This window comes from Gracilinanus agilis, chromosome 6 (assembly GCF_016433145.1).
Source record: "Gracilinanus agilis isolate LMUSP501 chromosome 6, AgileGrace, whole genome shotgun sequence".
NCBI classification, from domain to species: Eukaryota; Metazoa; Chordata; class Mammalia; order Didelphimorphia; family Didelphidae; genus Gracilinanus; species Gracilinanus agilis.
In genome coordinates this window covers 109862811-109874910 of record NC_058135.1, presented here as the reverse complement: position 1 = coordinate 109874910, position 12100 = coordinate 109862811, and positions in this window count along the sequence as shown.

Genomic DNA, 12100 nt, shown 5'->3' with positions numbered 1-12100 from the left:
CCTTGATTCAAGCTTGAGGGAATTAGCATTCATTAATTCTCACTGTATTAGGAAAGAAGCATCATTATGTAGTAAGACTGTGGATCATTTATGTCAATCAGTAGTACAGCAAGGCTACAAGGGCAATGTTTTAGACAGGTGTTCTAATGGGGATCTCTTAGAAACAGACAGTGTCAACAAGGGAGATGAGCTCCTGCAGACCATTGATAAGGAAAGTGCTAAATTCTCAGACACAGGCACAACCTCTTCTCTATCACTAGCTAGGGAAGCTGAAAGGGAAAGTGGAAAGTCTAGTTGCTACAATACTAAAGGGACTTTACAGTTGGATCCTGATATTAGGGAATTTGTACCAATCTTAGCTCAGGGTCAGTTGCATACAGATGTAGCACACTTTCAAGCCTGTGATACTTCAAAGAGACCTGCCTTTGGAGTAAATTCTGAGTTAATGCATTTAAAGGAATTCAATTCCATAAATGTCAGTACCCAGGAGAGAAACAAAATAACACCAATAGGAACAGGGAAAGAATCTACAACACTGACTTTGTTTACTATGCAAAGTATACCTGCAGGTAAGTTTCCTGCTACTGACATAGAGTCTGGGGGGCAGATACAAGACAAAGGCATAGACTCACAGGATTGGGATGTAGTCATTAACCAACAATACATTCCCAATTCTGAAGAATTTCCTTTAATGCAAAGAATTACCTCTCCTGAATCTAACTTTGCACAAACCAAGCAACGCATGTTCAGTGAAGAGTGAGACATTCTACCTTACTCATAGTCTGAGAAAACTGAGATACAATTTGACACTGATAGGCCCATGAATAATGCAGGGATGCAAATTAAGGCACAAGAAGTCCAAAAAGCCACATCTGAAGGAGGCTTACCATCATTACACTCACAGAATTCTGAGCAAGCACAAACAGAAATTCTAGAAGAAAATTGATGGGATTTGGGTGACATTGAGATAGAAACACCTTTGGTACCTGTTGATCAGTCAGCTAAAGACAAGGAACCCTTGGTTATAGTGAAGATAGGAAATCACTGGAGCAACTTGGTCTGTGTTAATATATGCACCAGAAAATTGTGCATTAATGGGGTCTGTGAGAGTGAAAGGAGCCACTGGGCAAATGGAGTTGGTGCCCAAGCTAAGATCTAAGATGGTGAAGATAGGCCCAATGACCTTGGATCATTCCTTTCTGTTCATACCCGGATGCCCATCCAACCTCTTGGGGAGAGATGTTCTCTGTAAATTGGAAGACACTATCCAGTGTGATAAGTCAGGCCAAATATTCCTACACTTACCCAACAGTCACTCAAGTACCATCCCTTGCTATTCCTAGGGCAAGTGGAGGGTGATAAGGAGGAACATCATATGGGGAGTATCTTTGAAATACCGGAAGATATTCCAGAGGCAGTTTGGGCAAAGCATTCAACCGATGTGGGAATTTTAAAATCTGCCACACCTGTCAAGATCGAGGTGAAAGAGGGCACTCCACCTAGAATCCCTCAGTATAGGTTGAATAAAGAGGCTATAGAGGTTATCAAGCCTATAATCCAAAGTCTCCTGGAACAAGGCATTTTGGTCTATACCATATCCAAGCACAACACACCCATTATGCCTATTAAAAAACCAAAGAAAGATGCAAATGGAAAAATGCAATGGTGTTTTGTGCAGGATCTGAGAGCAGTAAATAACTTTGTTAAGAAGGTACATGCAGTGTACCTAGCCCAGCAAATATCATCTCTAAAAGTCCAAGCATTGCAGCCTGGTTCACAGTTGTGGACTTGTGCTGTGCCTATTTTATAGTGCCCCTGCGTGAGTCCAGTCAGAAGATTTTTGCATTTTCCTGGGAGTATAAACAAATCTGTTGGACAAGAATTCCACAAGAGTTCTCAGAAAATGCAAATATCTTTTGCTAGATCCTGCAAAGAGACATTGAATCAATCATATTCACTGAAAGTAAATTAATGCATTATGTTGATGAACTTTTGCTAATGTCACCAAATGCTTGAGTATGTCAAAGGGACAGTAAATATCTATTACGAGAGCTATGCAAAAGGGGACACAAGGTTTCAAAAGCCAAATTATAGGGGTTATGCCAAAGATCGAGTACCACATCTTTGTGTTGGAAAAGGGTATAAGAAGGATCTCCCCAAAAAAGAGTTGCAGATATACAGAAGCTGTGCATGCCTAAGACCAAGAAGCAGCTCTATGAAGTTTTAGGAATCATGGGTTACTGTAGGCAGTGGATACCAGGATATAGTCTGATCTCAAAACTCCTGACAGACTTGACTAGGAACACTGTCTCAGAACCTTTAAAACTTACACAAGAGCACAAGGATGCTATAGAAAATCTGAAAACAGCTGTGTTGTCAATTTCTGCACTTGGAATCCCAGACCATGCAAAACCATTTTACCTGTTTGTTCATGAGGACAAGGGAATAGCCAGTGCTATATTAATGCAGACTCTTGGAGATCAGTTTAGACTTATTGCCTATTATAGCTCCCAGATAGATGTTGTGGCTAGAGGAATGCCACCATATATGAGAGTAATTGCAGCTCCTGCCCTCTTCAGATCTGGTTTTGGGATGCAGGATCATGCTGTATTCACCTCATCAAATAGATAGCATCTTGAAAAACAGCAACCTGCAAGCATTTAGATTCTAGCACTTATCCCAATATCAAATTGTGTTGCTGGGCAATGAGAACCTAACTTTCCATCGTTGTGAGGAGATCAACCCAGATACACTAATGCCAGACTTACCATTAGAAGGAGAACCCATCCATAGCTATGCAGATACCTTGGAAACAGTGCAGAAGACTAGAGATGACCTAATCGATATCCCTTTGGTCTCTCCAGATCTGACACTGTTTACTGATGGCTCTGCATTCATGTTAGGTAGAGAATGGTATACGGGTGCAGCTGTTGTGACTCAAGATAAGATTTTATGGTATGCAGCTCTACCAAAGTCCATGAGTGCTCAAGGTGCTGAAATCCTAAGTCTCGCCAGAGCACTTGAGATTGGCAAGGACAAAAGGATAAATGTGTATACTGACAGCAAATCTGCTTTCAATGTAGTCCATTGCACAGGCCAAATCTGGAGGTATTGTGGGTTTATAACTGCTGGTGGGAAGGAAATAGCCTATGGGAGCCTTATAAACCAACTCTTGGAAGCTGTCCAGTTGCCTAAAGAAGTTGAGTTGATGCATTGCCAATCACATCAAAAGGGTGTAGATGGGGTGTCATTAGGAAACAGTAGAGCAGATATAACAGACAAATATGGTGCCCAATTTGGCCCCATCTATGTGCTAAATTTCTCCTTGGTGGATTAAGTGGATCTCAAACAAACATACTCCACAAGGGAAGTGAAGCACTGGATAGAAAATCTAGGGGCCAAATTAGTGAGAGGTGTATGATTTTCTAGTGCAGACAAACCCATTCTTCCAAAATCTTTATATAATACCCTATGCAATGCATTGCATACCAAAGGCCATTATGAGACCCAATCCCTCACAGATGGCATTCAAAGATTCTGAAATTTCCACTTGTGCAATTATAACATGCCAGAAATGCAAGGTGTGCTTGTAGTACAATCAGGGCATGACCAGAATTAAGAGACTAGGTGGCAGACAATTGGCATATACCCCATTTGAGTGCTTACAGATTGATTATATATCAATGCCCAATTGTCAAGGATAAAATATGCCCTAGTCATAGTTGACAGGTTGACTTGATGGCCAGAAGTGTTCTCTGCAAAAAAAAACAACAATGCAGACTTTGTGGTAAAGACACTTCTGAGAGAGGTAGTCCTGAGATTTTAAGTACCAGCTAGAATGCACTCAGACCATGGTTCACACTTTTCTCAAAACATCTTATATGAGATTTACAAAACCTTAGGAATACAAAGAAGCTTACATTTGGTTTGTCACCCTCAGTCTTCAGGGCAGATTGATATTTGCAATAAGAAAATCAAAACTTTAATTGGAAAAAGTGTATTCAGAAAGCCATCTGAAATGGGTACAAGCACTCCCATTGTTCTTTTTTATTTGATAAGTCAACCCTGTGGTGCCACACAATTATCACCATTTAACTTTGGGATGGTCATGCTCCATCCCAGGTTCATCCCAGAAGTCAGCTTACTTGTCCTGCCTTGGAGCTGAATGTCAGCTGTATATATACATAAAAGCTTTGAAGAAAAAACTGCGTGAATTCCACAAGCTTGGACTGTTAACTCAGAGAGTTCTTTTAGACTTTAGCTTACATTAGCTTACACCAAAAGATATGGTCTACATAAGGAACTTTGCAATGGGTAGGGCCTCATCAAATATTATTAACTAGCCCAACATGTGTCAAAGTTGAGAACAGAGATCCCTGGTTCCACATCACGCATGTGAAACCTGTAAAAGAAAATGCTGTACATGAAGAACACCATGATACACCAACTGATATAGAGCAACATCAAATGAATACACAAATAGATCCACAGCATACCGAATGTACTGTTGAAGAATATTGAACTGCTTGAAATGTAAAAAAAATAGAAAACCTGGAAAAAATTTTTTTGAAACACAATAATAACACAATGATAATTAACACAATTATATAACAACTACTGTTTCTGTATAAGAAGGTGACAAGTCAACCACCCAGCAAGATGATAGACCACAGGCAAATATGAATGCAGTACAGAGAAAAAACAAAGAACACAGAAGCTAAAAGCTGCAGTAATTCACAACAAAGGCAGCATGAAGGAATGGACAATCACAAGGGATATGTAATCTTTTTTAAGTACTGTGCAGGAAGATAACTGGAAGAGAGAATTATGTAAGATTATAACATTATGTCACAACCGTACGATACACAAATGAGACATCACATGGTTGGCAGAAGATCCGAAGTAGGGTAAGTATATGCGTGCCAGCATTTATTAGTTCATTGGACACAACACAAAACTGATTTTTCACCTTTCGACATAGACCTCATGTAAATAAGTGAGAGTCTCTATATGTATATATATTTATATGTATCATATGTACATATTGCATGTAAATATCTGTATATAATGGAAGAGTATCCTAGATCTCTAGCATATGAAAAGATCGATTGTTTGTTTTTTGATTTGATAGACATCAAGGGAACTTCCATCCCTACAAAGTTGCATTGTGTATAGCTGTATTATAATCACTAACACATAATTTAGAGTTACTAACAACTTAGAGAAAGGTAGCTTTAGGGACCTTTGGAATACGGAGTTAGTCAGGGAGAGTCACCATAGTATAAGAATAAGTAATGCATATAGCCATGTACATACTTATAACTAACAAGATAACTTTAACATACTAATAATTTAGAACTTAGAAGTATTAACACCACTAATATAACTTTCAGTAAGGTACTAACATGAAAATTAGTATTAAATGTTTCAGGTTTATGCCTAAACAGTTTTATAGCACTCTGCTTGTAGAGTGTGACCATGTTTCTTTTGTTAGAAGTCAAAAGCAGGTTGAGATACAATTTAGCCTTTTGCAAGTTTGCATTTGAGTGTGTTTCAAAGATATTTTCATTGCATGCTTTAGGAATAATTTTTGCTACCTGTTTTGTTGCAAAGTTGAGTTCTACACTTGTGTTACTATGTTTCATTTATTGTCATGCTTATATTTATATCAGAACCCTTTTTCCCTTTCTTCACTTTCCTTTTCCCTCCTTAGATAGGTGTAGACAGTTCAAATAAGGCATAGGAATAGGTTTATGTTATTAGGAATAGAGAGAATAGGGTTAAGTTGTTAAGAATAGTAAATTTGCTTTAGTTGTAGCATAGAGGGGTGTGGTGTGTGCTGAAATGTCTTAAACCTGCAGAATTTCCACTGGAAATTCTAGCTACTAGAAAAGGGGGGTTACTGTGACATTGAAATTGCAGAGTGCAATCCCAGTTGCCAGAAATGGGGGCAAGCCACAGCTCAGAATTCCAGAGGGCCCCGTGAGAACTCTGGGTGAGGGGGCAGTTTAAGGCAGTTAAGGGCAGTTAGTTCCTGGGGTGGAAGTGAGCAGGTCTCTCTGTTTACTGATCCCAGATTTTAGTTGCTCTGGAGGGCTTTAGGCTTAAATCTGAATCAAGCCATTTTAGTTCTCTGCTACCAACCTGCTTTAGCTTGACTAGATCTTCAATCAACATCATAGTTACCTCTAATTAGTTATTTAGACCATAGCAGGAGATTATCTATAAGCTAGAGAGCTAATTAGCTAACCAAGATACCTTTCCCCTCTGCGGGGAGGGGCTGCTTGGATAATGGTTTGGGGCTTTGCAGACCTTATCTATACTTGTTAAATCTCCCTTCCTTCCCTTCCCCACATAACATTAAACCTTTCATCATTTGGGCGTTGTGTCTGGCTATATTCAGGGATATACTCACAACTCCTCAATCTGACTTCCTCCTGCCATGTAGCCCCAAAAGCAAGTCCTTTCCTCTATGCCTGAAAGCTTAAAGACATCAAGCATCTCCTATTCTCTCCTACTCAAACCTGTGGGGAAATAGTTTAGAGAAAGTTAACATCTTTAGGAGTTTTGTCCTTCCTAGTTTCCTGACTGAGCCCAGAACATAACATACCAACCTCCACTTTGTAACTGATTTTCCAACTGCTTGATGGGAGGGGGAGGGAAGTAAATGAGCACTTAGCAAGATCTTACCCCTTCCTGCTGGCAAGCCTGCTTGAGAGCCTCTGTGTGTGTGTGTGTGTGTGTGTGTGTGTGTGTGTGTGTGTGTGATCTTCATAAACCAAAGATTAGCAAGATCTGATTACTCTACAGACCAATGCATTTGCAGCTTCCCACAAATATAGCTGTTTAACCAATATAACACCATGTGTGCATATCTAGACATAATCTTAAATACTGATCTGTATGTAAAATAATCTCTGCTTTTGCACAGGTCTCTTTGCAGAGAAAGGTTGAATTAATCATTCAAGGTCACAGAACAAGCAAACAATGGAACCAGGACAAGATATGGCTTGCCTGATTTGAAGTTCCATGTCTTGCTGAAACACCTTGATTCTTACTCTGATAAAAGGTTCTTTTTAATTAAAATTTTATTTATTTTAAACATTCATAAAAAACATTGAGTTCAAAATCCTTTCCCTACATTTAACTCCTCTACCACACTTTAAGGCAAGAAATACAATATCAATTATACACGTGAAATCATGCAAAATATACTTCTATATTAATGATGTTGAAAAAAGTGCAAGAAAAACAAAGCAAAAAAATGTTTCAATCTGTATTCAGACTCCATTAGTTCTTTCTCTAAAAGTGGATAACATTTTTCATCATCACTACTTGGAAATTATCTTCTATCATTGTATTTATTATGATAGCTGAGTCATCCATAGTTGATCATTGTATAATATTGCAATTACTTTGTACAATATTTTCCTGGTTCTGCTCCCTTTATTTTACATGAATTTCTCAAACTATCCTTCTTGTCATTTGTATAGCACATTAGTATTTGATCAAATCATATTTCATAACTTATTCCGTATGTTCTGCCGGGCATCTCCACAATTTCCAAATCTTTGCCACCAAAAACGGAGCTGCTATACATATAGTTTTTTTTTCATTTTTCTTTGATCTCATTGTGATACAGATCTAGTAGTGACATTTCTGGCTCAAAAGGTATGCACAATTTTATAACTCCTTGTGCATAGTTCAAAATTGCTCTACAGAAAGGTTGAACTAGTTCAGAACACCACTAATAGTGCATTAGTTTCCAAATTTTTGCACATCTTCTCCAATACTTATTGTTTTATTATTCACCATATTAGATACATGGATGAGAAGCTCAATCAGAATCAGAATAAAAATTTGTCAGTGGATTGAACTGAATTAGCAATATTTCTATTTCTACCATGACCAAGTAGTGGCTTTTAATTTCCAAATAAGAGATGCCTTCTCATATGTGAGAAGATGGAGGAATGTCTTGATGGTATCAAGAAGAATTATATGTATCTTTTAAAAAATGGAAGTGGATGGGATAAAAGGATAAATGGCAACAAGGAAACATGTCCTTCATCAGAATTCTAAAAATAAAATGCCACAATGAAGAATAGAAGCAAATAGATAAACTTACAAATCTGAAGAATTCTTGAAGATGAGAGATGTGAAGAGAAAGATCGTTTTTCTTTAAAGATTTATAAATTAAGATAAAAATATTTGTTGAGAAATAATTCAATAAAGTCAGAAAAATAATGGAAAATATCACCAGTTGTTGACTCTTCACAGCACCTCTGTGACCCTGGGTTTTAGGAAGTAACTACCTCATGGCACCTCCATTTCTACATCTCTAAAATTGGAGTGTTGGGTTAAATTATTTCTTAGGTGCCTTACAACCCAAAATCTGTGACCTTATGATCCTACTGGAACTTGTCAGAAAAAAAAAATTGGTATTTTAGTCGACACCAAGTTCAATATGAATCAGCAATGTAATAAATTAGTCAAAACAACTAAATGTTAAAGCAATGCTGGCTTACATTGAGTGTCAGAGCTTCCAGGAAAAAGAAGTTGAGTTTATTTTTACTTTGCTTTGTCCAGACTCCATTCAGAGTATTTTGTTTAGTTGTAGACAATGCATATGAGAAGACGTATGGATTGGAGAATGTCTAGGTATCAATTTTAAGACAGAAGATAAAAGGGAAAATAAACTGGTGAAGTAATTTTACTAAAGTGTAAGTGTGACTATGGCTATCTCCTAAACAGTATACACCCTATTGTCTCTAGAATTAAAGATAAATCTTTTGGTTTAGTATTTAAAGTACTTTAGAAGCTGGCCTCAACTAGCCATATTTCATATCACTCTCCTTCATTTTATAGTCATCTAATTTAGATTTCTGACTACTCCTTATGACTATTCCATCATCTCCAGACTCTGTGCCTCAGAAAGTCTATCTTCCATGATCAAAGTACATTTCATCCTACTCTTTGGAATTGCTAGACTCATTTAAGAATCAGTTGAAGGATTTTAAATTATATGAAGCCTTTTGCAATATTCTTAGCTGTTAGTGAACCCCCCCCAAAACCTTGTATTTTCTATTTTGTATATTTATGTATGTATATATCTATAAATATTTGTGTATATTGGTATTTGTGCAAATGTATATGTGTGCATATTTTGGGTTAAACTGGTTTGAAATAGTTCAAACTGATTCTGACAAGTTCAAACTAGTTCAAACAGAATAGTCTTGAAGTTTAAAACTCTGAAATGTTTATAATTGCATTTGTCAGGCTACTTTAATTTCCTCTGTGCTGGGACTCATTTGGACTATAAAAATAAACAGTAATGGAGCAATTCTGTGCCCAGTTTGACAACAACATGACGGTCAATAATTTTTTGTATTTTTCTGTTATACAGTTGCATGAATTTATTGTAAAAAATTCCTCATTCAGAAAAAAATTGTGAAAAAGTAATTTGGTGTTTGTTTAAGAAAAGAAAAGACTTTCTATACTGCATAAAATTTAAAAACAATCTTTTTGAGAACAAGTTTATTACTATGAAAACATGTGGACTAATCTGAATTTGAAAACCACAGTATGTTGTTAATTTCTTTCTTTAAAATGCTGAATATGGACCAATTGACATGATGCTTTGGGCCATATAAATATTCTTTGAATTGCTTACAGTTAGCTGTTATAAGATATATGCAATAAAATTAAATGAATATATTTATATAAAAATTAAATTTATTTCAGTATAGTATTTGGTTAAACCAACCACAATATTAAATATACAGAATATTTTAACCTATGGAAGCCAAAATAGAAAATATTTTCAGAACATAAAGAACATGGAAATATTTATTGAAAAATAACACATTTTTGACACATATACAACCTCTATCTTTAACCTGACACCTTGGAATGTACGGAGTTAAGGAAGGGAAGGACAATAACTGAAAAAAGGTTAGAAAACAACTAATGAAAATTGTACCAACATGTAATCTGGGAAAATATGAAACATGTAGAAAATTTTATCCTAGTAAAACAAAAAAGTATATATGAAAAGTTTATAATTAATATGAAATGAGTTTTTAAACGATTTAAAAAAATTCAAAGCAATTGGAACTGAATGGGGAAGAATTTTTTTCTGGTTTAAACCAGGTTCAAATTATTTTTAATTGGTTTAAATAGTTTTTTTAAGTCTGAACTTTTTAAACTGGTCCTAATCAGATTTAAACATTTTGAACCAATTTTATCTGGTTTGAACTATTTTTTAAATGGTTTTCCCTAGAACTGGTTCAAACCAAAGTGCAGTGGTTTGAGAGGGTTCTTTAGAGTCTTACCAGTTTTGAACTGTGTATTACTGGCATAAATGATTTTTATTTTTATTTTTTTACTGATTTAACACATTTGAAATGGTTTGAACAGATTTCAACTGGTTTGTTAAATAGTTAAGGTATACACAAGAAAGTTAGATATTTTAAATTAAAAATTAAATATATATCAGTATAAAGTTTAGATAAATCTTTAAAGACATGAAATATATGCAGGGATAACAATTATGATCTCAGACTGATAATAATGGAATACTATTGTACCACAGGAAATGACAAACAAGATGTTCACACATACGCAAAAAAAAAAAAAAAAAAAAAAAACCTCGAAAAATGTATATGAAGTAATGCAAAGTAAAGTGAGCAAAACCAGGAGAAGGTGTACAAAGCAACAGTAACAAAGTCTGATGAAGAACTGTGAATGACGACTTTTCAGCAACCTAAGGACTCAGTATATTTCCAAGAGACTCATAAAAAAAAAAAAGTATCCACTGTCTGAGTGCCTATTGAAGTATGCCATTCTTCACTTGATTTCCTCCATGAATTTTTCTCTAGTGCAAGTGATGTTTTTTACTTCACAGCATGATGAACATAAGAAAATGTATTATATAATAGCACATGTAACATTGAGATCATATTACCTGCCATCATGAGGAAGGGTGAGAGGGAGCGAACATGGATCAAAAAATGTCAGAAAACAATCATTGAAAATACTTTGAATTTGTTGGGGAACCAGTTTCAGCTGTTTTAAACTGTTTTAAATTGGAATGATAAATTCAAAGCAATTTGAACTGGTTAGAACTGATTTAAACTGTTTTTTTCACCTAATCCAACTGCTTTAAACCAAATTATAGTTTTTTTGCATTGACTTTTTAAAGATATTAATTGGTTTGAATTGATTTAAACATAGTTTTTACCGGGTTAAGTGACTACAAAATGATTTGAACAATTTTCAGCTGGTTTGAACAGAACTGAAATGGTTTGAATGGTTTCATCTTCTTCAAACAGAAACCAAGGGAAACATTCAAATATGAAAATGAAACAGGTGTATGTGGGAGCAAAGGCAAGCCTACTGCCAGGAAAAAATGATGATTAAGTTAAAAGAAAACATATAAGACATAGCCATGAGAAAAGCACTAAGAATGACAAAACCTCATTGTGATATGATTTATTTCACTCATAAATTCATGTGATCATAAAATCTCTTCCTGGCAGAGTTCTTGATTTAAATGGAGTGGCAACAACACAGAGAATACATAAACAAATTGTATATGGCACCAAAAATGTATTAGATGAAATAGAACTGATTCCAAAAAAGATCTAAGAACCACAGTCAGTGCATTAGATTTGATCTTGGTGGTATTAGATCAAAAATATCCCAGAGGAAAACGATGAGGAATGAACTTACTGATTTCACAGAATTGGGAAAAATTTTAGATGAATTAATAAACAGCAGATATTTGAACCAATAGATGACAAAGAAAATGAGAAATTACCTTATTTGACTATCAACATATCCATAGCATTCCATTAATAGATTGTTATTGCCTTTTGTGTAGTTAGAACCTGTTTTTTTCTTATTTGAACTGGTTTAACCAACATAATCTGGTATGAACGTTTTTGAATTGGATGAAACCATTATGAATTAGCTCAAACTTACTTGAGCCTACTCCGCTTATAGCATCTTCTGCTACCATTTCTCTAGGGTAGTGATGGCAAACCTTTTAGAGACTGAGTGCTCAAACTTCTCCCTACCCCTGCACCTTAACCTAGACAGA